The 15998-nt window shown below is 44.4% G+C and overlaps 1 long non-coding RNA gene across 1 annotated transcript in view; it reads right to left on the bottom strand.

Annotated features, from left to right (window-relative positions):
- Nucleotides 1-15763, bottom strand: part of LOC146772665 (uncharacterized) — a 58974-nt gene extending 43211 nt beyond the window's left edge. Inside the window, exon 1 of the long non-coding RNA XR_014972238.1 lies at nt 15634-15763. This is a non-coding gene — a long non-coding RNA (uncharacterized LOC146772665). The remainder of the gene's footprint in view (nt 1-15633) is intronic.
- Nucleotides 15764-15998: the final 235 nt, after the last annotated feature.

Here is a 15998-nt window from a genome sequence, read left to right as displayed (position 1 = left end):
TTTAAACAGCCCCCTGCCCCTCTGGTGGCAGTGACCGGATTATACTGTGCCAGGGCCCAACACACATTTATTGGAAACCAACCTCCCCCTCTGGCCTAGTGCTCGGAAGTGATCGAAAGCGCCTCGTAGCGCTCTATAACAACTATAAATAAAGAGTGTCCACATATTAAAACTGCCTGACACTGCACTGCTAATACTAACACTGCATTGTGAGAACTCTGGATGTTGTAACCTCTGACCCCACATAAGTAGTGGCCTTTGAACGATTTCCACGAGAAGTTTATTATATGGGGATAACTTTGTTGGACTTAAGTGAGAGTTTCTAATGCGTTGTCTTAGCGACTAGGTTCAGGAACCCAAAAACGTATTACAGACTCCAAACTGAGTGACCGTAGCCCACACTGAGTGGCTGCAGTCCAAAGTGAGTGACCTCAGTCCGAACCGTGTGACTGCAGCCATCACAGAAATAGCACAATTCACAGTAAGTGAACAAAGTCCACAATGATGAAGTATTCAGTGGTGTCCACCACACCTCAGGGTTTGACCACAGCATAGAGTGACTACCACCCCCGCTAGGCACCCTCACAACAGCCACGATGGGTGACACACACCACACTGAGAGACCACCCCCGCGCTGAGTGATAGCGCCCCACACCAAGGGCCTTCCCAGGCATCCGCCAAGAACATTCATAGCGCAAGAGAAAACAGGATAGAATCCATGTCCCACACATCGAGGCGCTGGGGCGATACAAGTGACATCAGTTCACAGTGAGTGACCATATCAGATCTTGAGGGGCTCACTCCTCAGCATGAGTACTTCACACACTGAGTTACCAGTTCTCAAGCTGTGCACTACTGGAGTTAAGTGACCACTTTCAGTACCTAGCGATCTTGTTGCATGTTGAGGGACTGCATCCCACATTGTGTGCCCTCAGTTCACTGAGTGAGTGCAGCACACTCTGGGTGAAATCAGCCCACACTGAATGTCCTCTACAATTATGTTTTAAGCAACCCCTTTGAGGCTGCAGCTCCCAGCTTCACACAATCCTGAAATTCCAATCTGAAGCCAAAACATCCCACCCTCATGTTTTACGCAAGACCACCACGCGAGGCTCAAAGCACCACCTTCATGATGTGCGACAAACACAACCCTACGGTTACAGCACCAAGACATATGAGTTGCAATCACCTCCATTGAAGGCCACAGAACCCTTCCCTCATGATGTACCACCCATAAGTTATAAGAGCATCCAACCTTGTGGTGTAAAGATACTCTACCCGAGGTCACAACACCCACCCCCTAGCTGATGTCCACAATTCTCCATGTGAGTCTACCACACACACTCATGATGAAATACAAGAGACCCGATCATAGATTACAACACCCACCCTTATGGTACACAAACAACTCCATTTGAGCCCGCCCTCATGATATACGTGAGATTCCACCAAAAGTTACAAGATCCACCTGAATCTTCGCAACCCACCCTCTCGATGAGCACCAGAGTCCTCTAGGCGCTACAACACCCAAGATTAGTGCGCATGGCAATCCTTCTGAAGAGAAAACACCCACCCTCGTGATATACATACAACTGTGTCTGAGGCTACAATACCCACCCTCATGCTATACATACCACTGTGTCTGAGGCTGCAACACCCACCCTGATGCTATACATACGACTGTGTCTGAAGCTACAACTCCCACCCTCATGTTATACATACGACTGTGTCTAAGGTTGCAACTCCCACCCTCATGCTATACATACAACTGTGTCCGAGGCCACAATGCCCGCCCTGATGCTATACATACGACTGTGTCTGAGGCTACAACTCCCACCCTCATGCTATACATAGGACTGTGTCCGAGGCTACAGCTCCCACCCTCATGCTATACATACGATTGTGTCTAAAGCTAGAACATCCACCCTCATGCTATACATACAAATCGTCTGAGGCTGCAACACCCACCCATATATTATACATACAACTGTGTCTAAGGCTACAACTCCCACCCTCATGCTATTCATATGACTGTGTCTGAGGCTACAACTCCCACCCTCTTGCTATACATACGACTGTGTCTGAGGCTGCAACTCCCACCCTTGTCTATACATATGACTGTGTCTGAGGCTACAACGCCCACCCTCATTCTATACATACGACTGTGTCTGATGCTACAACCCCCACCCTCATGCTATACATACGACTGTGTCTGAGGGTGCAACACCCACCCTGATGCTATACATACGACTGTGCATGAAGCTACAACTCCCACCCTCATGTTATACATACGACTGTGTCTGAGGCTACAACTCCCCCCGCTTGCTATACATATGACTGTATCTGAGCCTACAACTCCCACCCTCATGCTATACATATGACTGAGTCCAAAGCTGCAACTCCAAACCTCATGCTAGTCATACGAATGGGTACGAGGCTACAACTCCCACCCTCATGCTATACATATGACTGTCTGAGGCTGCAACTCCCACTGTCGTCTATACATACGACTGTGATTGAGGCTACAACTCCCACCCTCATGCTACACATACAACTGTGTCTGAGGATGTAACTCCTACCCTTGGCTATACACATGACTGTGTCTGAGGCTACAACTCCCATCCTCATGTTATACATATGACTGTCTGAAGCTGCAACTCTCCCCCTTGTCTATACATACCCGTTTCTGAGGCTACAACTCTCACCCTCATGCTATACATACGACTGTGTCCGAGGCTGCAACTCCCACCCTCATGCTATACAACCGCCTGTGTCTGAGGCTACAACTCCCAACCTCATGCTATACATACGACTGTGTCTGAGGCTACAACTCCCACCCTCATGCTATACATACGAATGTGTCTGAGGCTACAACTCCCAACCTCATGCTATACATACGACTGTGTCTGAGGCTACAACTCCAACCCTCATGCTATACATACGACTGTGTCTGAGGCAACAACTCCCAACCACATGCTATCAATACGACTGTATCTGAGGGTGCAACACCCACCCTCATGATGGATATCTGAGGCTAAACCCAACGCCGTACGATGTGGATAAGACTCCTTCTGAGGTTATAATTTCAACCATCTTGCTGCACAGAAGACTCTATCAGAACCTATAACACCAGCCCTTATTGTGATCATAACAGGATGCATATGGGTTCCCTCCAGGGGTAAGCCATAGTTCAGAAATAGACAAAGAGGTAAAGTAGTCAACCTGCGCTTCACCTACAAGGTAGTAGTTACTTCCTGCTCATTATTTGACCAGTTTTACTGGCTTGATTTGTGCATTGCTTAGACATAGCCTAGTGCACCGGTTAAAGGTATGAAAAACAGGCAATACAATAAAAATGTTAAAAAAATATTTGTCACTCCACTTTGCTGCCAACTACATCTCAAGCCTGCCAAGCATCCGTTCCAACGCAAGGACTTTAAACACAACCTCCTCCCTCACACCCACTCCTTCCTTGCTGCTAACTCCTCCGAATAAATACAATACAAATATTTTTATGTCAGCTGGCAAAATGTTGTGACGTGAGTTGATGTGGAATGTGGAATAACCAAAACAGACGGTGAAAGTATACTTAATAAAACAGTAATACGTCACCTAGAACGGGTAATCGACGCCCTCTTCTGAAATCTTCTTATGGAATGTGCCTCACAGAGTAAGACAAAATCAAAGTAGCTACGCTGTGCTCCTTGGATTGTGGCACAAAACTTTCATTGCACTGTCAGACATAAATATTGTGTCGTCAATATAATTTACAAAAGAATCACCCCATTGGATGCAACATAAAAAATCTACTTCATTTAGGTAACACCCTGTTTACTCCAGGGGGTATTTCTGCTTCTGGTAGTGGGACATACGACCCCAGTGAACTGTAAGATCACATTAAATGAATATTGAAACGCCTGATCCTTTTGAAGAAGCTGGGTTGATGTTTTATACCCAACCTTGGATTTCCCCATCTGCCCCTCTATTATCTACCCAACAACTTCCAACAGATTATTCCAGTTTCAAGTTTATTTTAGGGTAAATAGCTAAGAAATTTTATTTCACGTGACCTTATCAGCTTGCAAATAATATGCATTACACCAGAATTTTATTTTTAAATCCCTGGTTTTTTGGTCGCTTCGCAGGGAAGGTTACACATGACTGGATAGTTTCTCTTCTTCCTAAAAATACTCACATAGCTAATCTCGAACTAATGTGGACCGGCTAAACTCAGATGAGTTTTAGATCATTTACTTTAACACTATGGTTGATCAGCGGGGAGAGTTATCATTCTTTTAACAAGTAGCAAAAGTCCTGACCAGGGCACTCATGCACGGTATATTGCCAAGGTGATGATGCGGACTCAGAAAAGTGATTAAATAAATGAAGCATTAAGTGTACTGGTTGATCACACAAAATTTGTAGGAAAGACCTCAGTTTTCCTTCTTGTGAAATAAAAGAATCTTTGCCTGCACGAAGCATTTTTAATTTAAGCACCTTGAGCAAAACATTTTCTGCCGAAAGGAGAACTCTTATCGCAATATATAGTTTTAGTCAGTGTTTCATATAAAGAGGTGCAGTTCTATAGATGGTCTTTTGCGCGAGTGTTGGAAATTTCCATTTTATTTGGTCCTAAAACGGGAGCCAGTAAGGCTTTCTCAATCTTTAAAAGTATATGTTCACTCTTAGATGTAGTAGACACCGCTTGTTCTGGCCAGTTCTGAACCATATAGAATTTGTACTTTTTAAAATATATTCTTAATGTGCCAATCAAAAGGGAATTGCTATAATGTATTTAAACGACTTTGGATGCTTTTTCAATCGCAGCTATATGCAGATCTAACAAAAATGGCTGAATTGGTCTCAATAACTTAATAGTTTGAGCGCACTACAATAGAATACACTTGTTTGTCCACTAAGTATTACAAATTCTATTCTATTCTTGACATTTCTAAAGTTCATGGCTACCCAACGCTAGGTCGGCCGAGCCAGACCCAGAAACCTAGGCGAATAACACCATCTTCAAATGTTTCCTAAGGCTCAACTCATCCTTGTTCATTCTCAAAGTTGTAAGTTACAAATCCATTCCATCTCTAGTGGTTTCACTTTGTAAGAGTAACACAAGAGTGTCCAACCCGTTATTTAAGATAATAAGATAAGAGACGATCTTGTTTTTAGTTTTAGGTAGGGGATATGAATTAGAATTTTAATTTGCTTTCTTTCAGGGTTAGCCAGTGTACACTCGCCCTCACCTGGACATTGGTAAATACAAGCAGAAGAAAGAAACCTCAACAAAAAGGCTGCTGGTTAGCCACGACACTACCTGCCTACCAGCTGCGTAGTTATAGAAAGTAACCTACAGGCATTGAGAAAGGCTGCTGAGAGTGTGTGCATAGATGTTATATGTTAACTGTAATAGGTACAAGCTCTGGGGACACCTTCACATATATAGAACAGAAAGCGCATCCCTTACTTGAACCTTGGTTGTTTCTCTGTTGGGAATGAAGGGAACTATCAGTCACTCTTTTCTGAAATTCCAACACTACTCTAGGTTTTTCAGTGTGTCGTATAGGATGTCGAATTTGTCTAGCAAGTTAAGCGCCATCAATAGGGTTCGATCGCCTGTATCGAAGGCATCATAAAGTGATGACTGGTCATACAGGAAAGCGTATTACATTCACCTACTGCCTTAGAATTAAGGGTGGGCATAACTTGCGTAATTTGTTGTAGCGTAATTACACAAAATTACAGCAAAATTACGTGAGATGGGGAACTATGCAAGCATTTTAACCCAGCATTTAACATCATTCTCTTAGCACACAGTGCACATCTGCACCCAAGATGGACCGGAGGATGGATTTTGCTCTATAACATAGCTAGAAAATAGCTCTAAATAAAACAGAACACGAAAAGCAGAAGGTAGCAGCCTCTCGCACTCTCTTCCTCTGCTCCTGAGGTGGGCAGTTTTGCTCCAAATCACCCTGAATTATGTGAGCATTAGTAATCGTACATTTTTTAGTGATTTCTCGTCACGAGAGTAATGCAGAATTACTCCGATTACTCCGGTGTAGTTAAAATTTCACCCAGGCCTACTTAGAAGCCCTTTTGCCACTCTCGCAGGACACTGTGGATTAGTATGAATATGTTTAGTAATCGAGAGATGTTCACATGTACCAGTATTGGGGCATGGTCGAGCAGCGCTCCACGAGGCTTCAGAGTACGAATCATGCTTCTTGCAGCAGGAGAATCTGGAGCCGGAGGTACTCTATACAGAACAGTATAGAATATGGGTTTAAATGACTTTATTACAGACACCGCAGTGAGTTGGGCATGTCCCCCAGGGGCGTGGAATCTTATTGGGCCCGGGCTATATTGTTCTCGGCAAAGGACAGAAGTTTCATGTTTTTTATCCACAGGTCAAGTAGGACAAGCCCAGTCCCCTGCAACACCGACCCTTTGGCTGCAAGTTGACAGTACCACAGTATGGATCTGTTACAGAGGATTGCCCGCCACTAATGCTAGGTCTATATCTATGCGGGACACTAAGTAGAGTAGCTGTGCGCTTTATAAAACCCCTGTTTTCATAACATGATTGATTAATGCAAAGCGTTTACTGCTAGGGTGGGAGATCGAAGCGAATGAGCTCAGCTTGCATCACTGACAGTGGTTTCAGTATAAAGCATGTTCACTCTGTTTATAAAATTTAACTGTTTGAGGCTATTTATAATGCTCCCAGAATGCTCTCTGATTATATGCAAATACATCCTTAATCGTGAAAGCAAGATTGGTAAATGTTTCCTTTCAAAATAAAATGTACCAAAAAAATTACAAAAAACGTTTTGCTAAACTATTGAGTAACTTCAAATACCATTTCTGGGAGCGGAAAAATGTTTGGTAAAGGTCAAGATTATCAGAAGAAAAGGTGCATAATGGAGAATCAGGGTAAAACAACTAAGAGCAACATGAAAAGAAGTAATGGGCCTGGCTCCTGAAGAAAGTCACAAACAGGCAACCACACATGCATGTCCTTGAATTGGTGCAGATTAATGCTTTCAGGGATTTAAAAGTTTACCGAAGTAGGCCATGCAACCATACTCCTACCAAACGTTTGAGAAGGTCATTGTCATATGCAAATATACAGGCGTATATTTACTCATGCCAAAATTTGTTCCGTTAAATTCACTTTGCCTACACCAGCTTTTTCTCCTCCCTTGAAAAGGTTTTACTGCTGTCCTTGTCGGGGCTTAGGGCTTGATTTAGAGTTTGGCAGAAAGGGTACTCCGTCACAAACGTCAAGGAGAACATGCCCGCCCGCTCAATTATGAGTCGGTGGACCGTTCGTTTTCTGATGGTGGTGCCTTTGCAGTCTCCGCCATCAGAAGACTTACTCCAAAAGCATGGTGAAGTATGGTAGTCATGGCGGAGGCATCCCGGCATCCGAGTGTCCGCCACATTTATAGCAAACAGTCTGACGTCCTTTTTTCTGTCCGTTACAAATGGAAAGAAAATAATGACGCCATAGTGAGAGAAAAAGCTCCTTTTGGGGACCATTATTTTTCTATTTTGCAGAAACAAACACCCGATTTAAAACTTTGTTTCTGAAAAACAAAAAAGTTTGGTTCATGGCCACCTAAAGGTTGGCAGCAGTGCACCATACTTTCAGTACCGTCACAGGAGCCGCTGCATGTCGATCTACGGAAAGGTGGCAAATTCAGAGAATTCGTGGAAGCCAAGCGTGGTATAATATGAGCCCTGACATAAGCAGACAGGCTGTTATCCTAGCTCTAATACAATGGGAATGGTGCCATAATTAGACAGGTAGACAACACCTAAAACTGGACATGGCCGTCCTTATTTCTGCCGCAGACCACACTAACCCTGTCTAGCAGGTACTTGGAGAACTTTCTGAGGTTCCTCACTTTAAATCCTTAGAATGATTTCCCTGTTAAGACTAAAGACGCAAGAACATAGAAAATATTACTGTCAAGTACCCTACCACAACTCAAACCCAAAAAACTTTATTTCCAAGAAATACATTCTTACAGAAATATTGCACAGCTCATTATTTTAAGAAAACGTAAGGATTCCTCCCTGCCAATGGTTTCAATGCATTAGAGCTAGCTTTGGTGTTTTTGTGATGGGGTTGGCGCATGTGAAGAACTGAATGTTCCACACGTCTCAGTGACTTCTCTCAGAGCTGCAGTACTGGCGGCAGCTTGCCTGACGGAGGTGGTGGCCTGTACCGTGGAGTGTATATCACTCATTTGAAATAGCTCCAGTGGCTGCTGATGAAAGCCTGACTGAGGTGTGATCGCTTTATAAAGCTACCCTTTTGCAATAGCCCAAAATCTTTCAGAGAAATGAGTCATTCCTGGTTGAAACCTTGGGCCACATGCATGGATAGCCATGTCGCAGAATCATGATTGGCCTGTTTTCTGCGATGAACCCGCACCAGTTTTAATTGATGAATTTGGGACATCACAAAGAGGCAGGGATTCAAATAAATCCTTCTGTAAATCTTTGTGACAGGCTTCAAATGCAGAGATGTGGCCAGCTTGGATTTAAAAGTTGATGGTATTGCAACCTCTGTCTCCTGAGGAGATAGGGGTGGCCACACTAAAAGAAATGGCTGCACTTTACAACAGGCTCACCAGGGAGCATGCAGCAGTCACAGACCCTTCATCTGCTCAGATCCACCCACCACTGATGCCCAAAGTTAATATTCACTCAGTAGAAGTCATCCCTTCCAGGCCGCTTCGAACTTGAGAATGGCCAGCAAGAAACAACGGCACCCAGTAACCTTCCAATACTTTGTCACAGCTGAATCGGTAACAAGCCACAGATAAGTTTCTTCGCAAATTGCAAGGATGGTGACAGCGCCTCTTTGTAATTCACTCGCAGCGGCATTTTAATGCATTCAAATTCGTTTTTACACTCTTGAAAGCACAGCCACTTGTGCACCCAGGGCTGTGTGACAGTGAAAAGCATTTAACACATCTTCCCCTCGGTGCCAGCAACATCACACTATTTTGTTACTGAAGATTGTGAAATACAAAAAAGTCCTTGTCCACGTGTTTTACAGGGATTACTATCTCATTCCTGAAAACTCCACCCTTGGAGCTTTGAATAATCCTCAAGTACTGTATCTTTTGCAACTATACAAAGTTTACCTATGTATGTGTTGCCTTAAATCAATAGAGATGCCTACTAGTAGTAGAATCCGACAATTGTATTATTAGGCATTTCCATAAACTGTGTTCTATTTTTGACTTTTTTAATTACTTTCAAATTGTATTTACTATTTAGCCTTTGAGAGGAGTACTTGTTGTCTTGGTCTCAGCTCTTTCGATATGTTGAGCTTTAGACTTTTGACCTGGACGTGCTTACCTATGCTCCAAAATTGGCAAGTTGGGAGGTCCCATTGGGTCCCTTCTCAAACCGGTGATATATAGAATTCATGTAACCCAATGGAGTTACAATATTATTAAGGAGGTAATGTCAGAGACTTGGCGTGAGTGCAATGGTGAGTGTGCCTTTCCTATGTGGTTGGAGTCCGCTCTATCTTCTAGTTGGTGGGTTTTTGGAGCAGGGCTTAATTTTAGCCGGTGTTTTCCAGTGCTCTGCACCAGCACTTCATTGTCAGCACCGGCGCTTAGTACAGCCTGCCACAAGGTGGTGCCGTCTAGGTAATTTAGAGATGACCACAACTTGTAATTATTAGTGCTATATTAATTAAAAAGGACTACTAGTTGCCGTCCAAGCCAAGGATCAGATCTCCTCCTGCATTGTGATGCCAGACCTAAAAGTCAGATCCCAACCCCAGTGTTTTTGATGTATCCATAGTGGTGGATGATCAAGATAAAAATGTAGGAGATATAATATTGGGGTCTAGAGTCCCCAGGAGAGTTCAATTTTTGACAATGAGCTTTCGACTACGCAAACAAGTGCAGTTACCCTTTTGCAGTATCCGGTCAGAGACTAAAAAACTATGACGGGAGACAATCCTAGCTTCGTTACTCCCTTTACGCTGGTCTCTCTTGGTCTCAGTGTATCCTGTGGTTTTGGGAGGTAGTGCTAAATCTGGGGAAGCTGCTGGATAACTGAACTCTGCAACACTAGCCCGAGACTGCAGAGAATTCAACATGTGAATTCTGCTGCGAGTTTAGCAATTTATCCACCAGCTTTAAACAATCTCTATGCCTTGCACCTGCACAAGGTCCCGGTGACCAACTGGATCAAATTAAAGCTCCTTTGCTGGACTAATTGACTTCAAAGCCCCTGCCAGGACTTTAAAATCTACTGATGCTTTCCTGTGTAGTTCCCTAGCCTTTAAAGTTTTTAAATTGTTAGTACTTCCTACTGCATGGAACATTTTCCCAGGGGCACAAATTTGGTCTGTGATGTGACCGAGGGCCGCATTGATACCAGCAAGATGGCGGTCGAGGTTTGGGGAGGAGTTTGTGGTAAGGTGGGTGTATGGAAGCTAGGCGTATACATATAGTGTCTGAATTGCACAATGTGAAACCAAGAACTTGGGATTAATCCCAGCTTCTCCACTTAACCAAACTGTGTGATCCTAGGTACATATATTATTTCACATTCCCTCCTTTTTCTTCATAAGCACTTAAGGACCTCAAAATACATGACTGTACAAAGCCTTCTCCAATGTTTGATTTAATAAACTATGTTGTTCATGTATGATAGAAACCTCAGCCCCTAAAAGATGCACACGACAACTGACTTGCCTCTTCATGTACTATTGGTATTATCATCAGGGTGTAGGGAAGAATGAATGTTTCTCAATTAATTTTTGAAAACTCACTTTAAAAGCAAATACTTCTCAATGCACTGATAATCTGATGCACTAAGGTGAAATGGATCTGCATGTTAACGAATTATTAACAGACTTTCTTACTTTTACTGCAAGATGTTTCTATAAATGATGGTGTTCCTAAAGTTAAGTGGTTTAGGACACCCTAGTTACTTCCTTTCTTTAATTACAATTAACCTTTAAATAAACACTTACTAGTTAATTTCACATATTTTTTATGTTAGTGCTGAGTCACATAAACATTTGCCCAGTGCTGCTCTTGAGCAGGGGTTGCATGTAAAGGTCAGGAGGGCCGCATGCGGCCCCCGGGCTGTTCTTTGAGTATCACTGGCCTACAGCCTCCCATGATGTACATAGGACTCAACTGAGTCCACAACACATCTCAAGATGGACATGAGACCAGTGGAGGCCGCACCATCTCACCCTCTTGATATACACAAGACTTCGCTGAGGCCACCACAGCCCAGGCCCTTGACCTACATGAGACTGCAGCTGCAATCCCGCACCCTCTTGATGTTCAAGAGACTCGGTGTGAGGCTACAGTGCCACACTCTTGATATACACAAAACTGTATCTGCAGCTAGCACACCCCACTCCCTTCGGGGACCTGAGGCTCCAACTGAGTATACAACACCAACTGGTGAGATGCACTTGAGGCCGGGAGCCCCATTCTCACGATTTACAGGGGACGCCATCTGAGGCTACCAAGAGAAGCACTCATGATGCAAGACGTGAGATGCAGTATGAAGCTTCACCCACTGCCATGGTGTCTAGAAGATTACCTCTGGGACTGAAGCCCTTTTAGCCATCCTTCCATAGACAGGAGAGGTCACGAGAGGTTACAAGTCCGAAGACTCCCGATGCCCATGAGACCAGTGTGAGATCTGGAGCACCATTCCTTCGGGACTACTGGTGGCCACTCCACAGCAAGCCCAAGTCAAGCTCCTGAAATGCACGCGTTGCTGTTTAATGTACAACAATCGTATGTTTGAAATACTAGGCTCATACGAAAAACCACAGTCGACTGGGAATTACTATAGACTTACAGCCGGGGAAGCCCCTGCCAAGAATGTTTTAACAAGCTGTACACTTCTTCAGTTGCACCCAGTCCCATCCAGCGGTACACAGCCCCATGTAATGGCACATAGCCTTTTAAATGGTGCACGGGCCCATCCAATGGTGAGCCCATCCAACGATACAAGCCTTTGACCAATGGCACTCAGGCCTCTTCAGCGGTCCATAACGATCCAATGATACAGTGTCCCCTGCAAGGTCCTTGTAGTGCTCCAATGGCGCTGCCCCTCCCAATCGCATAAGCCCCTCCAGTTTTACACACTCTTCTCCGGTGGAAGACAAGCCCCTCTAGTGGCCCAGCACACCTTCCAATGGTGCACACGCCCTCCAATAGGAATCACTTACCTTCAGTCACAGACAAGCCCCTCTAACCGTCAAACGGACCCTCTCCAGTGATGACAACTGTCTCCAATAAGACCAGCCCCCTCCAATGATGCACAGCCCCCTTCATAGTGCACAGCTATGTGTTCCTCTCGAAAGGTAAACACGGTGCAATGCTACAAGGCCCATCTAGTGGTACCCAAACCCACTGAACGAACATGGTTCCATCGGGTGGTACACGAGGCACGGATTGCTGCTCTATGGCTACACATCCCCACTATAGATACACGACCCACTCCAATGGCACACATTCTTCCCAGGATACACAGCTCTCATGAGCAGTACACCACATTATTCAGTGGTACACATCCTTCTCTACATACACAGGGTGAATGGTTAGCTCAGTTCACCATTGACAAAAACGGCCAAAACGCGAGAGTCATCCAGATTTAGCTGAAGCATTTGTGCATGAATGCGGCAAACACTCCAAAGTAATCAAAACCAACAAGCAGGAGGTGAAAACTAGAACCAGCAGCCAAATCTACTAGAGCAAAAAGCTACAGCTGACCATCCAAGCAACCAGAGGAGGTTCAACCAGAGATGCACCCTGCAAAATCCCAATAGGGGAAACCGGAGTGAGTGCAAGAGTTTGTGTTGTAGCTATAAACAACATCGCATCAAGAGTGAATAGCTAAGCTTTTAAGATTAGCTACGCGCGAAGACCGAATTTACAGGGTTCAAGACCAAATACATGTTTTTGATGAGGTTTGGGTTCCTTTTTTGAGACTTTGTGCTCATTGGCTGTTTTCCTTCAGCATGTGACCACTCATTTTTTTCCTCCCGATTAAACTAGGATGGTGTTTGGAGTGCTTTCATTTTAGGATATGCTTGCGGTGCTATGTGTTTGTTTAAGAGGAGTACGTTTTATGTGGGAGAGGTTTACCCTAGGTATTGCTTAAAACAAATTATTTTGTTTCTTTTCTCTCGTTTCTTCCTTTTTATGATCGTATTTATTATAGTGTTTATGAGGTACATTGTATGGTATTAAAATTGTTTTCTTGTATTATAAATATCACAATAAAGAAATGTTTTTAAAAAATTACAACAGACAGAGATTGTACAGAGACCACAAACAAAACAGTAAAGACCAAATGAAGGGAAGACAAAGCCAACATAACCGGTTCACTGACCAAAACCCACAATTACCAAAAAAAGATCGACCAGCAGCAACTGAAGCTAGTCAGAAACCAGCACCAGCCGAAACCAGATAGGAATGAGAATCACCCCAACATAAACTGAACAGCAAACAGGACCCACAGAGGCAAGAGAGAAACCAGAATCAGCAAATCCATTAAGTTGACAGAGAACAGATGAACACTAATAAAACAAGCACCATTACCAACAGAGTGAAGAGACCAAACCCAGCACCTGAGGCAAGACCGAGAACAGAATCTGTTCTAAGGCAAGACGCCAGAACCAGAAGAGACCGACTGACGGCAAATCCAACACTAACGGAGGCACCAATCAGTACTAGTGGAGACAGATCCGTGACCAGCACCAACAGAGGCAAGCGTTATCTCGAAGGTGACCAACACTAATAAACAGCTCAACCAGCGCAATCAGAGATCAAAGGCAAGGTGACCAGAACCCTTCCCTAAAGAGTTTAGAAACAAGAACAATAGAAACCAGACAAAGCCCAAAAACCAACACTCTGCACCATCAGAGACTATACAGTGACCAGCACCGGCAGAGAGACGCAACATACGTCTCACAGCGAACAGCACATAACGGAGATCAAAAACAGAAGTAAAATGTAGAGACCAGACAGGTACAGGGTATAAAAGATAAAAAAAACAGGTTCCCAAACTAATACCAACAGACACCAAACTCTGACAAGAACCAGGAGCTACAGAAATCCAAAGGACACCAGAAATAATCAAGACAAGACAAAAACCAGAACAAGCGCCAACAAACCACTGACCATATTTAATAAAGACTGTGTAGAGACTAAACCCAAGGCCACTGTGCACTGAAAAAGACCAGAACTCCTAAAGATACAAAAGCAACAAGAAAAGCATCAACTGTGGCCAGGATGGAGCTATAACAGTGCTTCTTAGCACAGTACCAACAGTGTAATGACAGTGACCGACATCATCAGAGACCAGAACAAGCAGCAAACGCGCGAGACTAGAAATCTATTAAAATGAACACCAAGAGGGATCATGAGGACACAAGAACAATCACATGCAGAAACCAGACTTCCAGAACCTACGCAAACCCTAAAAAGAGACCAGAACATATAGCATCGGATACCGGACCCAACAACAAAATATATCAACCACTAAGAGAGACTCTCAATTGACTACAATTAATGGGGACTCAATAGAGACAAGAAGCATCATTAATGCTGACTTCAAAGTGACCAGACCCAGAGACATCGCAGAGACCAGAAACAGCACAAAGTGGGACAACAGCAAAAGACGACAACCAGAAGATATAGAGGCTGGAGAGAAAACAAAATCATTCTTGACTGAGAATGGATGAAGACCAACACAAAGAGCGACTAGAACTAGTACCAAAAGATACCCGATAGTGATCAGCACGAACACTAGCAAACAGCAGACTGAGCACCAACAGAGAAAACACCCTAACATAGTCAGTGACTGGAATCTGAACCATAAGCAGCCAGAACTAGCATCAGTTACGAGTGATGAAACAAACAGAACAACAGCACCAATAAAGAATGGAGGAAGACCAAAATTAGCACCAGTAGAGACCGCGCAATAACGAGAACCAACAAAACACTTAATGAGACCAGAAACCTAAGCAACGAAAAAAGAGATCAGAACATGCATCAGTGCTAATCAGAACCACCACACAACAAAGATTGCCACATCAACTAGACCCCAGATAGAAAACAAACCAAACACCCACTGACTGAGACCAGAACCAGCTTTAACTTGGGACCAACAGAGGCCAAAACAGAGAAGTGACATACAGCAGAAGCAGCAGAAAAGCAGACCAGCGCCAACAGACAGCGCAAGAGAGAGAGGCTGGCGGAGACTAGAACCAGCACCAATAGAACCCCGACAATGGCCAAGGCAGTGTCCATCGGAACCAAACTGTGACTGGAGACAGGAGAAAACGAATAGTGAGCAGACCACACAATAAGGGAGCGTAACACGAGGTGGGCATCCTCACCCAAGCCACACCTCAACCAAGTGAATACATCGCACCTAGTTACCAGAACCCCGACAATGGCCAAGGCAGTGTTCGTCGGTACCAAACTGTGACGAGACGGGAGAAAACGAATAGTGAGCAGACCACACAATAAGGGAGCGTAACACAAGGTGGGCATCCTCACCCAAGCCACACCTCAACCAAGTGAATACATTGCACCTAGTTACCTGCCTAGACGTGTGTGTCCCGATGGGCACGCTCCTGGATGGCACACTCTGTGCTGGTGGGTGCTGATGTCTTGGGCACATCACGCCTCCTGGGCTACACAAAAATGTCCCGGTGTGATCTTGAGTCCTGGTGGCAGCAACTGCAGCCTAAGAGCCACAACCTGGATGTGATCGGCCTCAAGCCAAGAAGGTGACATTCCATTGGCAGCATTGGTGGCCATGGGCCAAAGTTGATGAAGGCTCCATGAACTTTGGGTTTTGAGAACTAGTTTCGGGTGACGCATGCTTTGGGTGCAAGTGATTTTCACTTTCTTGAGCTTGGACCCCAAAGATTTGGGCTCCATTGTCTTACGGGGACACAAGTT

The sequence above is a fragment of the Triturus cristatus genome, chromosome 12 (assembly GCF_964204655.1).
Source record: "Triturus cristatus chromosome 12, aTriCri1.1, whole genome shotgun sequence".
NCBI lineage: Eukaryota > Metazoa > Chordata > Amphibia > Caudata > Salamandridae > Triturus > Triturus cristatus.
Note: the sequence above shows the minus strand (reverse complement) of the source record. Positions and strands in the feature narration are given on the sequence as shown.